The 18681-nt window shown below is 45.4% G+C and overlaps 1 protein-coding gene across 3 annotated transcripts in view; it reads right to left on the reverse strand.

The window, feature by feature from the left end:
• The window catches only part of STS (steroid sulfatase), an 829793-nt gene that overhangs the window by 685047 nt on the left and 126065 nt on the right, over positions 1-18681 (reverse strand). Inside the window, exon 1 of one of the 3 annotated variants that reach the window (XM_073667338.1) lies at positions 853-1306. The exons of 1 other annotated variant lie outside the window; for it this stretch is intronic. The gene's annotated coding sequence lies outside the window, so the exon portion shown is untranslated. Of the gene's footprint in view, positions 1-852; positions 1307-18681 lie in introns of those variants that run through there. One more of the 3 variants, XM_073667340.1, reaches the window with a different exon arrangement.

The raw sequence follows: 18681 nt of genomic DNA on the forward strand, positions 1-18681 counted from the left end.
CTTTTACTATATGGAGGACTATTGGGGGTGCATGATACTTATTCTATGGAGCCCCATGACTTCTATGTACCTGGTGAGTATAATAGTTTATTTTCGTTTATACATTAAAAAACAGCAGCAGAACGGGGTACATATATACCAGGATGGGGATATATATACTGGAATAAGGGACATACAGCAGAATGAGCGATATATATACCAGAATGGGACCAGAATGAGGTACACATATACCAGGATGGAGGACGCATCAGACTCTAATTACGTCACTGCACGCAACCATAGACACGAATGGCCGAATGCCATCCAATTATCGGAAGCAACAAGTGAATGCCACTATTTTTTGCTTGGACTGAATCAGAGGAAAAACTCGGACTTTGCTTTATTGAATAATTACGAATAGCACTATTCAAATTTTTATGGTCGCGTGCAAGAGCCGTGATCCTGGCGATGGATTGCCTTTAAATTAATGTTATCAGATATACATGAAATTTATTCAGCATAACCAGGCATAAATTGCATAGCAACCAACGGTGCACATACATTCCCTTTACCCACACTTCTATACAATTACAGTATAATTATCCTTCTGCATAAATATGCAACATTAACCAGTCATTTGTTATGATCAATTAGTACTGCTTTCATGCAGACATAAAGCAATATAAAGGGCAATGCAAAAATATATGGCACAAAATGTATCCTTTCAAGTATCGTGATACAAATTTCATGTTACTGTAATTCACACTGAAAAGAAAGTGCAGATAACAATAATATGAACTGCAGAGTTTGACAGCAAGCCTTTTACCTAGTATTTCACACACACACCCCTCTCTCAGATCACATTACACTTACCAGTGAGTCACTGATTCACAGGCCGGTTACCAAAGAGACAGCTTTACAAACGCTCTCAGACTGCCGCAGTTATTCGGAGGCTCTCATTAAGCTCCTGAACAAGTTTGCTTTATTTTTTCGCTGTTATTGATTCATTGTAGCGGAGAGAAAAGTGCTGAAATTCAAGGCTCAAAACAACATGAAGCAAATCGCTTCCTGCCTTCTGTCGTTAATGGTTAAACAGCCGTGATTGGTGGAAGCTTGCAGGAAAAGCGAGACAGCCTGCAGAAGTTACAGCGCATTTCTACACTCAGCTCTTTGCTCCTGCAGTTATTTGTATCTGGAAACACGTCTCTTTGGCTTGTTTTCTAGCCAGTGTTACGATTGCAAAGAAATCGAGGCAAGCCTTGTCTGTGTTGGCTGTAAAACACCCTTTAATATCCTATGAAGCCCTTGTTATTTGTTCTGCTTAGATCTGTAGGTTCCTTTATCATGTAATGCCTGATATTGTTGCTAAGCATCACATTTAGTCTTATGCGTTCTAAGATTCTTTTTTCTCTGTTTCCTTTTAAGTGTAGTTGAGAATAGTATTGCACTATTAGGACTCGCTCCCACTTACGATTAAATCCGACTAAATCAATCCAATAAAAAATTGGATTTGCATTCGGTCTAATGGTAATCTATGATTGTGTGCTCATATGCGTTTTTTTTTCCATCCTGAGCATTTCTGCATCGTGGGCACATAGTCTAACGCTGCAGAATTTCTGCACCTTAGTTTACATGTGCATTTTTCATTGCATTTTTTGTGCGTTTTTGTCTACTTTTTTTGATCTTTGTTTGGTATGTCATGCTTTAAATAAAGCAGCTTTGTTTTTGAAACTTCCAGGTACTGACATATTTAGATCCGGATTACATGCGTTTTTGATGCGTTTACTCTGCGTAACCACACTTAAAACGCATAAGGTCAATTTCTCTTGTGGGTATGTTGAGTTTTCGAAGCAGAATTTCCCCTTAGAATTGTGTTAGATGCAGAAAAATTTCAAGTAAAAAATGCACATGTGCTTTTAGTGCGTTTTCACTGGGGAAACGCACAAAAAACGCAGGTAATATGCACATGAAGTTTTGTCCAAGCCAAATACCAGGTAGTTTCAAAAACAAGGCAGCTTTATTTAAAACATGACATAGCAACATGAGACAAAGCCGCAGCATCACAAATGTAATAAAAACACACTGAAAATGCAATGAAAAAACTGCAAGTAACCTAATTTACATAATGGGTGCAGAAATGGCGCAGAATATCTGCAGCATCAAAAACTCACCAAAAGCTCATCTTGGGAACATGGCCGAAGGGTATATCCACACAATGAGTATTTGCAGAAGATTTTTCTGCACCAAAAGCCAGAAGGTTAGCAGGAAAAATGCTGAGTGAAATGCGCACGGTTTCAACACGTTTTTACATGCATTTTAAATTAGTTTTTATATGCATTTTTCCATTTGTTTTGAATAGGTGAACAACACTTCAAAAAACACACAAACCATAACCATCCTTTTAATTTTTATTTAAAAAATCAATAGTACCCATGAAAATAAGTAACTTTGTAACATATGGTAACAGAGAAATCTGCTTTCTACTTTCTGTCCCTAGACTGATCTTTAATTTTCAAATTCTCAATTCACGGTTAAAATCTGTATTGTGTGAAGACCAGCGTTTCCATTACTGAGATAGGAGATGGCAGTTGCCAAGGGTGTAGCAACCGCGGTCACAGAGAGTGTGACAGGGACTAGGCCCATGTGTGAGGGGAGCCCGCCACACTTGCACCTATTTCACCTGGAGGTTCGTCTGAGGACATACATTCTGCTGAAAAATATTGCAGCAAAGAGACCAGCCAGCTTGCTACACCGCAATACATGGCACCAGCCAATTATGGGCCGGAAGCTGATGTCTGTGTGCCCATCACAGGTGGCGAATGGCAGTGATTTCATGTATGGTCCATGGTGGGCACACCGGAGTCAGCTGCCAGGCTATGGAAGAAGACACCGCACAAATAGTTTATTTTTTTTTTAAATGTATTGGAGAAAAACAAGTAACACTATTACTGGAAGGGACCCACTATTACTGGAAGGGACCCAGAATGAGGTACATTATGCCAGGAAGAGGCACAGGATGGTGGACATTATACCAGGTTGGGACAAAGATGGTAGACATCATACAAGGAAAAGGTCCAGGATGGAGGACATCAAACCAAGAATGGGCCAGGATGGAGGACATTATAACAGGATGGTGGACATTATTACAGGAAGGGGCCAAAGATAGGGAACATTATTACATGGGGAGCAAATACATATGTCTTATAAGATCTACAACGCTACAAGGGCTCATACATCTTACCAACATGTATGTGGGGGCCCAGGTCCAAATTTTGCACTGGGGCCCATCAGTCTCTAGCTAAGCCACTTACAGTTCCTAATAATAAGATACTATGCAGAAGGGAGAGAAGAGGAGGAAGAGGGAGGAGCTAGATACAGAGCTCCTCCCTCCTACCCCCTCCAATCTACATGGAATCTTATCAGTAGTAGCTGCCATCTCTTTTAGCAGTAATGTAAAAGTCATTCTTCACTAAATACAGATTTTACCCCTGAAGTGAGAATTTTGAAAATTAATGAGCAATTCTGGCAGAGAAGGAATCAGATTTCTCTGATAAGATATATTATAACATTTCTTATTTTCTTTTATTATTAATTGATGAAATAAAAATTAAAACTATTGTTACTCTTTAAAGAATTGACATGCTACAGATAAAAAATGCTTTGATGGGTCAAAACCGCAAGGAAAAAATAAGCAGAATGAGCATGAGATATCTGAAATCTCATTCACTTTGCTGGTACTGTAAAACACTGTTTTTTTTACCTTTCAAAAAAGCACAGAAAAAATGCAGGATGTCAGCAAGCCTTCAGGCCTCATTCAGATGTCAGTGAATCTCCTACATGTTCTAACAATGTTTTTCATGAAAAGAATGTGTAACTTTTAAAATCTAAGGTGCTGTTCACATGTCCATGTATTTCTATGCACCGTGTATCCGCAAAAAAATCATAGAGAAATGTCTGTGTTTGATTGGAGTCACAGATTAAAATCACCCAAAAAAGTCTATAGGTCCGTGAGAATCACAGCACATGGATGGTATCCAGAGACGTAGCTAGGGTTTTGGTTTGGGGGGGGCAAAACTTCTCAGTGGGCCCCTTACCAGGTAACCCTATTTACAACGATGGTGGTGCTCCCAGATAGTGGATGTAGGAAAACCTCAGCAGATATTACTAAAAATAATCTCTATACAAAGACCAGCACTGATACTACCACCATATGGTGACATATATTGATTCATGCCCGTCCTGCAGAACATATAAGAGATCACAGCACGATTATATATTGTAACTTACAGCTGATGTTCTTTCTGATTAAATTGTTCATTTTTCCTGTCTTTTCCATCTGGCCCAGACCGACACGACAACTCCTCCATCCAGGACTCAGTCTCAGGTCTACAGAGATCACAGCAAAGACACATTTGACTCCCTACTAGTGATGAGCGAGCATGCTCGCTACTGCTCGGTGCTCGCCCAAGCATCTCACTGCTCAAAATGCTCACCGAGTATTTCCAGGGTTGCTTGGAGGGAACTCAGGTCTCCTCCCTGCATGTTTGGCGCTCTTTACCGAGCCAATGAACATGCAGGGATTGCCTGTCACTCACTGTAATGCCATAGCCATGTTGATTGTGGCATTACAGTGATTGGCTAGGCCGCACAGTGTCATCAGATCTATATCAGACCTGATGCCGCCATGTTCGTCACAGTCACTGCGGAATCAGACAGTGTAGGGAGAGCTGCTGCTGAGCTAGGGAGAGATCTGCTTGTTTCTAGTATTAGACACACATGTCCATCTCAACAAACAGTCCTTCTGAGGACTAATCCATCTGCAGAGATATCAGGCAGGCAGTGTATATAGGCAGGCAGGCAGGGTATATAGCAGACTGCAGTGCACATAGCACAAGAGGCTCCATTCCAGTTTTATCTGCTGCTGTTAGATATTTCTAGAAGTAGGTCCAGGTCTCAGGGGCCAGGAATAATTTTTTTTGGATCTTAATCCTCATTATTTGCTTAAAATGCAATCCAGAGAACACCATTGTTCTGCGCCATTTGCTTGTTGGCACTGCAGGATACAGCCAGGTCCTTTCCATATTACAGCGCTAAATATCCAGCTATGTAAAACTGTGTTTTCTCCGTCACACGGATCACATATAATTACGCTGAAAATACTGCCATTTCTGGCCTCCATTAAAAATTTGTTTCAGTGAGTCAGTGAAGCAATTGACACCAGTTTGCTGTTCAAAATAGTTAACTACAGGCCACGTATTTAAAACTGTAGTTTGTCTGTCACACGGATCACATATAGGCTTTCAGAAAATACTGTCATTTCTGGCCTCCATTAAAAATTTGTTTTAGTGTGTCAGTGAAGCAATTGACACCAGTTTGCTGTTCAAAATAGTTACCTACAGGCCAGGTATTTAAAACTGTGGGTTCTCTGTCACACAGATTACATATAACTTTCCTCCAAATTCAGCCATTTGTAGTGAGCATGGGAGATATTGTCCTCCATTTAAAGTGGGCAAGGCGCGTGATAATGGACGGGGAACTGGACGTGATGGTGATGGTGCATGCAGAGGCCGAGGCCGTGGGCAAGCTGAAAATGTGCCACAACAAACACCCACATATTCTAGCCCGACCTTCCTGTCCCAATTCCTAGGGGACCACAGCACACCACTATTGAACCCAGAGAAGTGTCAAAAGTTTGTTGGTTGGATAGCGGATAATGCTTCCAGTCACTTTGCCACCATCACCACCACCACCACCCTGTCTTCCACAAGGTCAAGTCTCAGTAGCTGTGAGTATGGACTGCATATTTCTCACCCTGATCCTCCTTCCTCCCACCATGCTGAGTGCCTGGAGACAAATGATCCCACACTTGGACACTCCGAAGAGCTGTTCACAATTCCATTTATAGATTCGGGCCTCTCGCCCAGTCCACTTGAAGCAGGGCAAGAGTAGCTCGCATGTAGCGATGCCCAAATATTTGAGCAGCCACGGTCACGAGAAGGCGACGGTGGCAAAGTGTCACAAGAGGTGGACGATGATGAGACACAGAAAGTCAGGAGGAGGACCAGAGTGCGGAAATGGAAAACTATGTGGTGAATGATATAGTAAATGACCCAGACTGGCAGGAGGACATGCAGAGCGAGGACAGCAGCACACAGGGGGAGGGAGGCAGAGCACCCTAGCAGGCAGGAAGAAGCAGTGTGGTGGCCGCAGACAGAAGGCAGGCAACCATTCCCTGTAACATCAACACGAAGGAAGTTGCCAGTACAACTATCAGGTTTTCCCGAGTCTGGTTGTTTTTTAAAGACTCTGCCAATAACCCCAAAAAGTTGCCAGGCCAGCATCAGCAGGGGTGGCAAAACGACCAGCCTGACCACCACCAGCATGATCAGGAACATGGCAGCAAAGCACTTTCTGGGCCGAACCCCAGGGTCCAGGAACAGTGTCAGCGGGTGGCACCACTGCTTCTTCCGCTGTTGTGCATGCAAGCCAATCCGCTGTCTATGTTACATGCGAAGATGACTTCTGCCTTGCACCTGCCATTGCACACTCTCAAGTAGCAGCATCAGGAAGCAAGTCCACGTCCTTGTCCCAGCACAGCGTTCAGTTGTCCGTACCCCAGTCCTTGGAACGCAAGAGCAAATACGCAGCCAACGAAGGTCAGGCCTTACTACTAAATTTCCACATTTCATGACTGCTTGCGCTCGAAATGTTGCCTTTAGGCTCGTGGAGACAGAAGCATTCCGCAACCTGATGGCGGCGGCCGTCCCTCGGTACTTGGTCTCCAGCAGCCACTATTTCTCCCGGTGTGCCACCCCCACATTACACAAGCCTGTGTCCAAAAACATTAACCATGCCATCAGCAACGCAGTTACCGGGAAAGTCCACATAACCACGGACACGTGAACAAGTGCTTGTGAGCAGGGATGGTACATCTCGCTGACGGCACACTGGGTTAGCATAGTGGAAGCCGGGACCCAGTCGGACCCTGGGATGGAACACGTCCTCCCAACATCAAGGATTGCAGGCCCTATGTCAATCAGGGTTGCCCCCACAGTCTCCAGCTCCTGCACCTCATCCTCCTCAGCCTCCTCCTCCTCTTCAGCCTCCATCTCTGAAATGACCACATCAGTCACAAGCTGGAAGCACTGCAGCACTGCCTCGGCCAAGCGGCAACAGGCTGTGCTGAAGCTAATATACTTAGGTGACAAACTGCAAAATGCTGCAGAGTTGTGGACAGCTCTAAAGGAGCAGGCAGATCTGTGGCTCACATCACTGAACCTACAGCCAGGCATGGTCGTGTGTGACAATGGCCGGAACCTGGTGGCGGCTCTGAGGCGAGGCGAGCTCACACACGTACCATGCCTGGCCCATGTGTTTAACCTCGTGGTTCAACGGTTTCTCAAATCCTACCCGGAGCTGCCGGATCTGCTTGTTAAAGTATGCTGCCTGTGTGCCCATTTTAGAAAGTCACCTACAGCCTCCGCCCCTTTTGCCGTATTTCTGCAGCGTTTGCAGCTCCTGGCTCACAGACTGGTGTGTGATGTCCCCACGCGATGGAACTCTACACTGCAGATGTTGGGAAGGATTTGTGAGCAGAAGAGGGCAGTTGTTGAGTACCAGCATCAACAAGGCCATCAGTATTCAGCTCAGACTCCACACATAAGACCTCAGGAGTGGACAGTGTGTCAGACATATGTACCATCCTCCAAAACTTTGAGGACGCGACCAAGATGATAAGCGGCGATGATGCCACAATTAGCGTCACCATCCCGCTTCTCTTTCTTCTGAAATGCTCTCTGCTCATAATCAAAGAGGATGCATTGCAGGCGCAGCATGATGAGATGGAGCAAGGAACCATACAGGGTGATTACACACAGCCCAGCCTCATCTCATCCCAACATGGATTGGGTGACAATGAGGAAGAGGTGGAGGAAGAACAGTAGCTAGTTTTATGCACTATAGATGGTACTACCTGCACAACTGTCATACCGTCTGTTCAGCATGGATGGCCAGAGGACAGAAAGGAAGAGGAGGAGGAGAGCATGGCAAGTCATCCTCTTGATGAGGACACGGAAGTCTTGCCTGTTAAACTCAGTCATGTGTGCCAGACTGCTATGTTACGCCACCTTTCCCATGACTCTCGCGTTCTCAAAATTTTGGGTGACAGTCATTACTGGTTGGTGACACTTCTAGATCCAAGCTACAAGGAGAACTTTATATCTCTTATTCCTAAGGTGGACAGGTTTACAAAAATGGGGCTGTACCAGAAGACCCTTGTTGCAGAACTAATAAAAAATTCCCATCTGAAAACGCTGGTGGCAGAGGTCACAGTTCGTTGGACAACCAAGAAGTACAGGCGAGAGAGACACAACTTCAATCCAGCAGAGGCAGGGAAACACTGTCAAAGTTCTGGGAGAATTTTCTCAGCCCCTTCCATTGCACAGGCCCTGAGGCGCGGGGTACTCTCAAAAAGAGTGCAAAGTTTGGGAAGATGCTGAGGGAGTACCTTGCCGACCATACGAACGTACCAACGTCCTCCGTGATTCCTGTGCCTTATAATTATTGGGTATCCAAGCTGGATAGGTGGAATGAAGTGGCTCTCTACGCCTTGGAGGTCCTGGCCTGCCCTGCCGCCAGCGTTTTATCAGAGCGGGTTTTTAGTGCCGCTGGTGGAATTATAACTGATAAGAGCATCCGCCTGTCAACTGAAAATGCTGACAGGCTGAGTTTTATAATAATGAACAAGGGCTGGATTGGGCCAGACTTCTCAACACCACCGAATGATAGCAGCGTAACATAAACTGAAATCCAGTGTCTTTTTTTGGGAGGTGTATTCCCATGCACCTTTTCACACCCACACATGGTTATACACTTCCAGATTTTGGCTATTTGCTCTTGTCCTCCTCCTTCTCCTCATCCTCCACCACCATATCACCAGGGTGACCGTGGTCCGTGATGCAATACCCACATAATTTTTTTAAAAGGTGTTTATGATGCCCGTAAAAAATTTTTTTATATAGTATGTTCATGTATTCTGCCCAGGGGTAAATGTTTGTCAGCCCATACACTTAGTGCATGGGCATTACAAGTATAGGAGACCTGCTTCTTACTAATGGGAACATTTTTTATGAGGCCCTCCTCCACGTTTCTTCCAAGGAGCATTGGAGTGCCTCCCAATTTTTGGCAGCCCTTGCATTCACTGCATAGGCAAACACAATGGGAGACCTACTTCCTAATAATGGGAACATTGTTTTCAGGAGGCCCTCCTCTAAGTCTCTTCAAAGAGGTATTGGGGTGCGTCCAAATTTTGGGCAGCCCTGCCACTCACTGCATATGTAATAAAAGTATAGGAGACCCACTCTTTAGTAATGGGAGCAATAAAACATAGCCGCCTCATGGCTCTCTAATAATAGTGAAGGCCGACTGCTGGCCCTTTAAGAATAGTAACGGCCGCCTGATGGCCCTATAAAAATAGGCTTTGTGACTTTCAGAGTCCCTCCTTCATAAATGAAATACGATGTGTCTGATGATATCTCACAAACCACATGGCCAGATAAGGTTGTAAAATGTTAAAATTACATTTCCTGGTGAATGCATTTGTCACGGTTGAAAGCAATGCAAAAGTGCAAAAACGCTTCAAAAACGCTAAGTGTGAACATAGCCAAAGGTGTGGAGGAGTATTTTTGTTTTTGGTTATTTATTTTGCTTTATATACAAGTCATTACCCTGGAAACGATATCCCCTAACATATTTCCCAGGAAAATCCATTTTGTTTTTGTTTTTGTATGTTTTATTGTGAGTCCGTAAAAGTGGCATAATACCTCTGACAACGTTGTTGACAGAAGTGACCTGGGAGACATAAATGCTTCCAGGGGTCTTCCCCATGCTGTTCCCATGTCATTTGAGCACTGCTCCCATCGATTTTGGCAATTTTTAGGCCCTATGCAGACCGCCGGGGGGGCCGCCTGAAAAATGCTTGAGTTTCCCATAGACTTAGGCTCGTTTCTCAAGTCGAGCACCCGAGTATTCCAATGTGCTCAACCCGAGCACCCGAGCATTTTAGTGGTCACCCATCACTACTCCTTACATTTTGGCTCCATCCCCATCTATTGCCAAGCAACCTGCAATACTGCCAAACTCCTCATCCTGCTGATACCCCAATACTGAACCGTTGCCGTATGTGTTCCTATTACTGCACCTGTTGTGCGCACTCTAGATGGTTAAACAAACCTCTAGAATATAGTAATGCCATGTGCAAGTGCCCTAGAAAACAGTGCCCACATTTTGCCCCCTAGAAAGTAATAATGCCCTCTGTGTGCCCCTTTGACAGTCATAATAACCTGAGTTCCCCTATAACGATAACTGCCCACTTAACATTAAAAAATGTCTTGAGTTTCTCCCCATGTACAGCTCCCCTCTTCACAATATGATGTTCTCCTATACACTGCATAATGCTCACTCACTGTTTTGTACCTCATAGAGTATACTGACCCCTTAGTAGCCTCCAAACTGATGGCTCCAGCACTGTATGATGGCCCCCACACTGCAGAAAGACCCCACATTATCTCCCACACTGTATGATGGCCCCCACACTATACAAAGACCCCACATTATCTCCCACACGGTATGAAAGCCCCCACACTGTGCAAAGACCCCACATTATTTCCCACATTGTATGATGGCTCCCACACAGTGCAAAGACCCCACATTATCTCCCACACTGTATGACACAAACTGTAATCCCCACACTGTATAAATAGCCTACATATAGTATAATGGACCAGATAGTCCTTCATATAGTATAATCCTCTCATAAGCAGAGTCTGTAGCATAATCCCCCCATAGGCAGTCTGTAACATAATCCCCCCATAGGCAGTCTGTAGCATAATCCCCCCCATAGGCAGTCTGTAGCATAATCCCCCCCATAGGCAGTCTGTAGCATAATCCCCCTCCATAAGCAGTCTGTAGTATAATATCCCCCCATAGGCAGTCTGTAGCATACTCCCCCCCCCCATAGGCAGTCTGTAGCATAATCTCCCCCCATAGGCAGTCTGTAGCATAATCCCCCCCATAGGCAGTCTGTAGCAAAATCTCCCGCATAGGCAGAGTGAAGCATAATCCCCCCACCATAGGCAGTCTGTAGCATAATCCCACCATAGGCAGTCTGCAGCATAATCCCCCCATAGGCAGTTTGTAGCATAATCCCCCCATAGGCAGTCTGTAGCATAATCCCCCCCATAGACAGTCTATAGAATAATTCCCCCACCATAGGCAGTCTGTAGTATAATCCCCCCCCCATAGGCAGTCTGTAGCATAATCCCCCCCCATAGGAAGTCTGTAGTATAATCTCCCCCCATAGGCAGTCTGTAGCATAATCCCCCCATAGGCAGTCTGTAGCATAATCCCCCCATTGGCAGTTTGTAGCATAATCCCCCCATAGGCAGTCTGTAGCATAATCCCCCCCCATAGGCAATCTGTAGCATAATCTGCACACCATAGGCAGTCTGTAGCATAATATCGCCCCCATATGCAGTCTGTAGTATAATCTCCCCCATAGGCAGTCTGTAGCATAATCTGCCCCCCCATAGCCAGTCTGTAGCATTTCTCCCCCTTAGCCAGTCTGCAGTATAATCTCCCCCCCATAGGCAGTCTGTAGCATAATCCCTCCCCCATAGGCAGTCTGTAGCATAATCCCCCCATAGGCAGTTTGTAGCATAATCCCCCCATAGGCAGTCTGTAGCATAATCCCCCCCATAAACAGTCTGTAGAATAATTCCCCCACCATAGGCAGTCTGTAGAATAATCTCCCCCCCATAGGCAGTCTGTAGCATAATCTCCCCCTCATAGGCAGTCTGTAGCATAATCTTCCTCCCATAGGCAGTCTGTAGCATAATCTCCCCCCCATAGGCAGTTTGTAGTATCATCTCTCCCTCATAAGCAGTCTGTAGCATAATCCCTCCCCCATAGGCAGTCTGTAGCATAATCTCCCCCCCATAGGCAGTCTGTAGCATAATCTCCCCGCCATAGGCAGTCTGTATCATAATCCCCCCCATAGGCAGTCTGTAGTATAATCTCCCCCCATAGGCAGACTGTAGCATAATCCCTCCCCCATGAGCAGTCTGTAGCATAATCCCCCCACCATAGGCAGTCTGTAGCATAATCCCCCCCATAGGAAGTCTGTAGTATAATCTCTCCCCATAGGCAGTCTGTAGCATAATCCCCCCATAGGCAGTCTGTAGCATAATCCCCGCATTGGCAGTTTGTAGCATAATCCCCCCATAGGCAGTCTGTAGCATAATCCCCCCCCATAGGCAATCTGTAGCATAATCTGCACACCATAGGCAGTCTGTAGCATAATATCGCCCCCATATGCAGTCTGTAGTATAATCTTCCCCATAGGCAGTCTGTAGCATAATCCGCCCCCCCATAGCCAGTCTGTAGCATATCTCTCCCCATAGGCAATCTGCAGTATAATCTCCCCCCCATAGGCAGTCTGTAGCATAATCCCTCCCCCATAGGCAGTCTGTAACATAATCCCCCTATAGGTAGTCTGTAGCATAATCTCCCCACCATAGCCAGTCTGTAGCATAATCTCCCCCCATAGGCAGTCTGTAGCATAATCTCCCCCCCATAGCCAGTCTGTAGCATTTTTTCCCCCATAGGCAGTCTGTAGCATAATCCCCCCCCCATAGGCAGTCTGTAACATAATCCCCCCATAGGCAGTCTGTAGCATAATCACCCCCATAGGCAGTCTGTAGCATAATCTCCCCCAGAGACAATCTGTAGCATAATATCGCCCCATATGCATTCTGTAGCATAATCTCCGCCCCCCATAGGCAGTCTGTAGCATAATCACCCCCATAGGCAGTCTGTAGCATAATCTCCCCCACAGGCAATCTGTAGTATAATATCCCCCCATAGGCAGTCTGAAGCATAATCCCCCCCCCATAGGCAATCTGTAGCATAATCCCCCCCATAGGCAGTCTGTAACATAATCCCCCCATAGGCAGTCTGTAGCATAATCACCCGCATAGGCAGTCTGCATCATAATCTTCCCCACAGACAATCTGTAGTATAATATCCCCCCATAGGCATTCTGTAGCATAATCTCCTCCTCCCCCCATTGGCAGTTTGTAGCATAATCTCCCCCATAGGCAGTCTGTAGCATAATCTCCCCCACAGGCAATCTGTAGCATAATCTCCCCCACAGGCAATCTGTAGTATAATATCCCCCCATAGGTATTTTGTAGCATAATCTAATCCCCCCATAGGCAGTCTGAAGCATAGTCTCCCCCCATAGGCAGTCTGTAGTATAATCTCCCCCCATAGGAAGTCTGTAGTGTAATCCCCCCATAGGCAGTCTGTAGTATAATATCCTCCCCCCATAGGCAGTCTGTAGTATAATCTACTCCCCCCTATAGGCAGTCTGTAGCATAATCTCCCCACCATAGGCAGTCTGTAGCATAATCTCCCCCCATAGGCAGTCTGTAGCATAATCTCCCCCCCATAGCCAGTCTGTAGCATATCTTCCCCCATAGGCAGTCTGTAGCATAATCTCCCCCCCATAGGCAGTCTGTAGCATAATCCCTCCCCCATAGTCAGTCTGTAGCATAATCCCCCCACCATAGGCAGTCTGTAGCATAATCCCCCCCATAGGCAGTCTGTAACATAATCCCCCCATAGGCAGTCTGTAGCATAATCTCCCCCACAGGCAATCTGTAGTATAATATCGCCCCATAGGCATTGTGTAGTATAATTTCCTCCCCCCATAGGCAGTCTGTAGCATATTCACCCCCATAGGCAGTCTGTAGCATAATCTCCCCCACAGGCAATCTGTAGTATAATATCCCCACATAGGCAGTCTGTAGCATAATCCCTCCCCCATAGGTAGTCTGTAGCATAATCTCCCCACCATAGGCAGTCTGTAGCATAATCTCCCCCCATAGGCAGTCTGTAGCATAATCTCCCCCCCATAGCCAGTCTGTAGCATATCTTCCCCCATAGGCAGTCTGTAGTATAATCTCCCCCCATAGGCAGTCTGTAGCATAATCCCCCCCCATAGGCAGTCTGTAACATAATCCCCCCATAGGCAGTCTGTAGCATAATCACCCCCATAGGCAGTCTGTAGCATAATCTCCCCCAGAGACAATCTGTAGCATAATATCGCCCCATATGCATTCTGTAGCATAATCTCCGCCCCCCATAGGCAGTCTGTAGCATAATCACCCCCATAGGCAGTCTGTAGCATAATCTCCCCCACAGGCAATCTGTAGTATAATATCCCCCCATAGGCAGTCTGAAGCATAATCCCCCCCCAAAGGCAATCTGTAGCATAATCCCCCCCCATAGGCAGTCTGTAACATAATCCCCCCATAGGCAGTCTGTAGCATAATCACCCCCATAGGCAGTCTGCATCATAATCTTCCCCACAGACAATCTGTAGTATAATATCCCCCCATAGGCATTCTGTAGCATAATCTCCTCCTCCCCCCATTGGCAGTTTGTAGCATAATCTCCCCCATAGGCAGTCTGTAGCATAATCTCCCCCACAGGCAGTCTGTAGCATAATCTCCCCCACAGGCAATCTGTAGTATAATATCCCCACATAGGCAGTCTGTAGCATAATCCCTCCCCCATAGGTAGTCTGTAGCATAATCTCCCCACCATAGGCAGTCTGTAGCATAATCTCCCCCCATAGGCAGTCTGTAGCATAATCTCCCCCCCATAGCCAGTCTGTAGCATATCTTCCCCCATAGGCAGTCTGTAGTATAATCTCCCCCCATAGGCAGTCTGTAGCATAATCCCCCCCCCATAGGCAGTCTGTAACATAATCCCCCCATAGGCAGTCTGTAGCATAATCACCCCCATAGGCAGTCTGTAGCATAATCTCCCCCAGAGACAATCTGTAGCATAATATCGCCCCATATGCATTCTGTAGCATAATCTCCGCCCCCCATAGGCAGTCTGTAGCATAATCACCCCCATAGGCAGTCTGTAGCATAATCTCCCCCACAGGCAATCTGTAGTATAATATCCCCCCATAGGCAGTCTGAAGCATAATCCCCCCCCCAAAGGCAATCTGTAGCATAATCCCCCCCCCCCATAGGCAGTCTGTAACATAATCCCCCCATAGGCAGTCTGTAGCATAATCACCCCCATAGGCAGTCTGCATCATAATCTTCCCCACAGACAATCTGTACTATAATATCCCCCCATAGGCATTCTGTAGCATAATCTCCTCCTCCCCCCATTGGCAGTTTGTAGCATAATCTCCCCCATAGGCAGTCTGTAGCATAATCTCCCCCACAGGCAATCTGTAGCATAATCTCCCCCACAGGCAATCTGTAGTATAATATCCCCCCATAGGTATTTTGCAGCATAATCTCCACCCCCCATAGGCAGTCTGTAGCATAGTCTCCCCCCATAGGCAGTCTGTAGTATAATCTCCCCCCATAGGAAGTCTGTAGTGTAATCCCCCCATAGGCAGTCTGTAGCATAATCTCCCCCCCATAGGCAGTCTGCAGCATAATCCCTCCCCCATAGTCAGTCTATAGCATAATCCCCCCACCATAGGCAGTCTGTAGCATAATCCCCCCCATAGGCAGTCTGTAACATAATCCCCCCATAGGCAGTCTGTAGCATAATCTCCCCCACAGGCAATCTGTAGTATAATATCGCCCCATAGGCATTGTGTAGTATAATTTCCTCCCCCCATAGGCAGTCTGTAGCATATTCACCCCCATAGGCAGTCTGTAGCATAATCTCCCCCACAGGCAATCTGTAGTATAATATCCCCACATAGGCAGTCTGTAGCATAATCCCCCCCCCATAGGCAGTCTGTAGCATAATCTCCCACCCATAGGCAGTCTGTAGCATAATCCCCCCATAGGCAGTCTGTAGCATAATCACCCCCATAGGCAGTCTGTATCATAATTTCCCCCACAGACAATCTGTAGTATAATATCCCCCAATAGGCATTCTGTAGCATAATCTCCTCCCCCCATAGGCAGTCTGTAGCATAATCACCCCCATAGGCATTCTGTAGCATAATCTCCCCCACAGGCAATCTGTAGTATAATATCCCCCCATAGGTATTCTGTAGCATAATCTCCTCCCCCCATAGGCAGTCTGTAGCATAATCTCCCCCCATAGGCAGTCTGTAGTATAATCTCCCCCCATAGGAAGTCTGTAGTACAATCCCCCCCTTAGGCAGTCTGTAGTATAATATCCTGCCCCCATAGGCAGTCTGTAGCATAATCTACTCCCCCCTATAGGCAGTCTGTAGCATAATCTCCCCACCATAGGCAGTTTGTAGTATAATCTCCTCCCTCTATAGGCAGTCTGCAGCATAATCACCACCCCCATAGGCAGTTTGTAGTATAATCTCCTCCCTCCATAGGCAGTCTGTAGTATAATCCCCCCCATTGGCAGTCTGTGGTATAATCTCCCCCCATAGGCAGTCTGTAGTATAATATCCTCCCCCCCATAAGCAAAGTATGTAGCATAATATCCCCCCCAATAGGAAAAATAAATAAATAAACACAATACTCACCTCTCCTCCTCGGGCACTGCCCGGCCCGCACACATCTTCAGCACAGTGGCCGGGCGCCAGGGGATGATGTCATTGATGTCAGACGCAGAGGGGGAACTGATGGGAGAGGGAGCGTCGCGCTCCTTCTCTCATCAGTTAACTTGCGGCGGTGACGGGCAGGGGAGCCCAATGCTGGCCCCCCTCCTGCTCAAGGGCCGCATATCGGCCGCCGGGCAGTACAGGGACATCCAGTCTCCCTGCTCTGCACGGAATGTAACTGTATGAGCATGCTGTGCACGCCGATACAGTTACAGTAGCGTAGCCCCGGGTGGGCCCTCAGAGCGCGGGGCCAAGGGCGACCGCCCCCCCCTGCCCCCCCGGTAGCTATGCTACTGATGGTATCAGTGTACAATCCAAGAGCTGGCCATGATTTTACACTATAATCTATAAGATATGTTTTATAATACACATATTTATTTTTTCACGAGAGAAAATTACTGATAAAAATGAAGGTAAAAGCTGAAACAGTGAAGAAATTGAATTCAAAACAGTTTTTTACGTATGTAAAAAATCAGTAAAGTCTGAATAAGACCTTAGGGTTCATTAAAACGAGCATATTATACAGACGTGTGCTGTCTGAATAAAAATCGGACAGCACGCGGACAAATGTTAATAGGGTTTTTCAGATGAAAATCACAGCATGCACTATTCTCTTCAGGACAACAGATGTGATTTGGCTATTCAAGTCTATGGGTGCATAAAAAAATCAGATCCCATATGGAACATCACTATTATTAATATTATCATTGTCAATATTAATCTGGGCAACTGTATTTAATCATGAAAATTTTTAATGAATAAAACCGGATAATTTTTCATACGCTCGTCTGAACTCAGCCTTATTCTGTACTGTGGCCATATGTTTCTTTCATACATGACACAGCGGAATTACAGATTTCTGATGTTTGCAACTGTAATAAAAGTCCAGCTTGTGCCTCTCATTTTAGAGGGTGGCACATAAAGTTTTTAAGAAAGAGGTAAGGTTTTTGTTAAAGAGATATTCTTTCCGAAAAACATTGACTCCAGAGGACAACACAGTGGCCTACAAAGGCACCAAACTTATACACTGTTTGTCTAAATGTCCATGTGTGTAGGGTGGGGGCCCACTTTTGGCACCTTGACGTATCAGGAGTACAGGAGTTTATTGCTGTGATTTTCCTGTAGCTCCTAACAAATTTCAATGGAGATAGACACTTCCCTATCTCACCTCTACCGAATACCAAGTCAACATCTACACTGGAGCCTCCATCACATATTCATATTTGACATGAAGAATAGTGTAGCGTATATCTCTTTCTTCCTGTCGTAATGAGAACTCTACAACATACAACAAATTCAGACTTTCATTATAACTCGATGTCCATTCTGTCATTTTACGATGGCAGAATGTAAAAATAACACAGATGGGATCTCAGCCTAATAATTCTGTATGATCTAAGATAAGATGTCTGAATCTAAAGATACAATAGAAAACATTACCACTACAAATGACATGTGGACGTCCTATTAGACCATGGAATTTGATGGAATATGTGCCATCCATACTAGGCATTTTCAAATCAAAAGACTGCAGAAAACCACTTCAGTAAAAAAAATTTACAAAAATTATTTTTGAGCATTTCAGGAAATAATTTGAAAAATGGAAAAATAGTCCAATATGTACACCCAAAAAGGAGCAAGATTAGGTTATAGTTTAAACAGGTTCAACACTTTATCTTTATTGTAACAGATGTGTTGGAGAAAATATATTGAATAAATTTACAATTATATAGATAAGACAATTATATACAGTAGATAAGACAATTTTATAGATAAGACAATTTTATTTCCCCTGTAATTGCTACCGCAGTTTTCATTACAGCTCTCCTGTCCATACAATGGCTGGTGATGGAGGAACTCGTAACCAGACCAGTCTACTAGCCTTCTCCAAACACCTCACATGGGAAACCTGCTTTTCTATTGGAGGAGGCTAATGGACAAGTCCTCCATCAGCAGCCATTTTATGGACAGTGGTGCTGAACAGTTTGTAAGAAAAGATGCACTAACAAGAGCATGGAAGAAACTGTCATACTTATATAATAGTAAATAAACAGACAATTATGTCACCAACA

This window comes from Phyllobates terribilis, unplaced genomic scaffold (assembly GCF_046119375.1).
Source record: "Phyllobates terribilis strain yellow unplaced genomic scaffold, ASM4611937v1 Scaffold_2__4_contigs__length_985480577, whole genome shotgun sequence".
NCBI lineage: Eukaryota > Metazoa > Chordata > Amphibia > Anura > Dendrobatidae > Phyllobates > Phyllobates terribilis.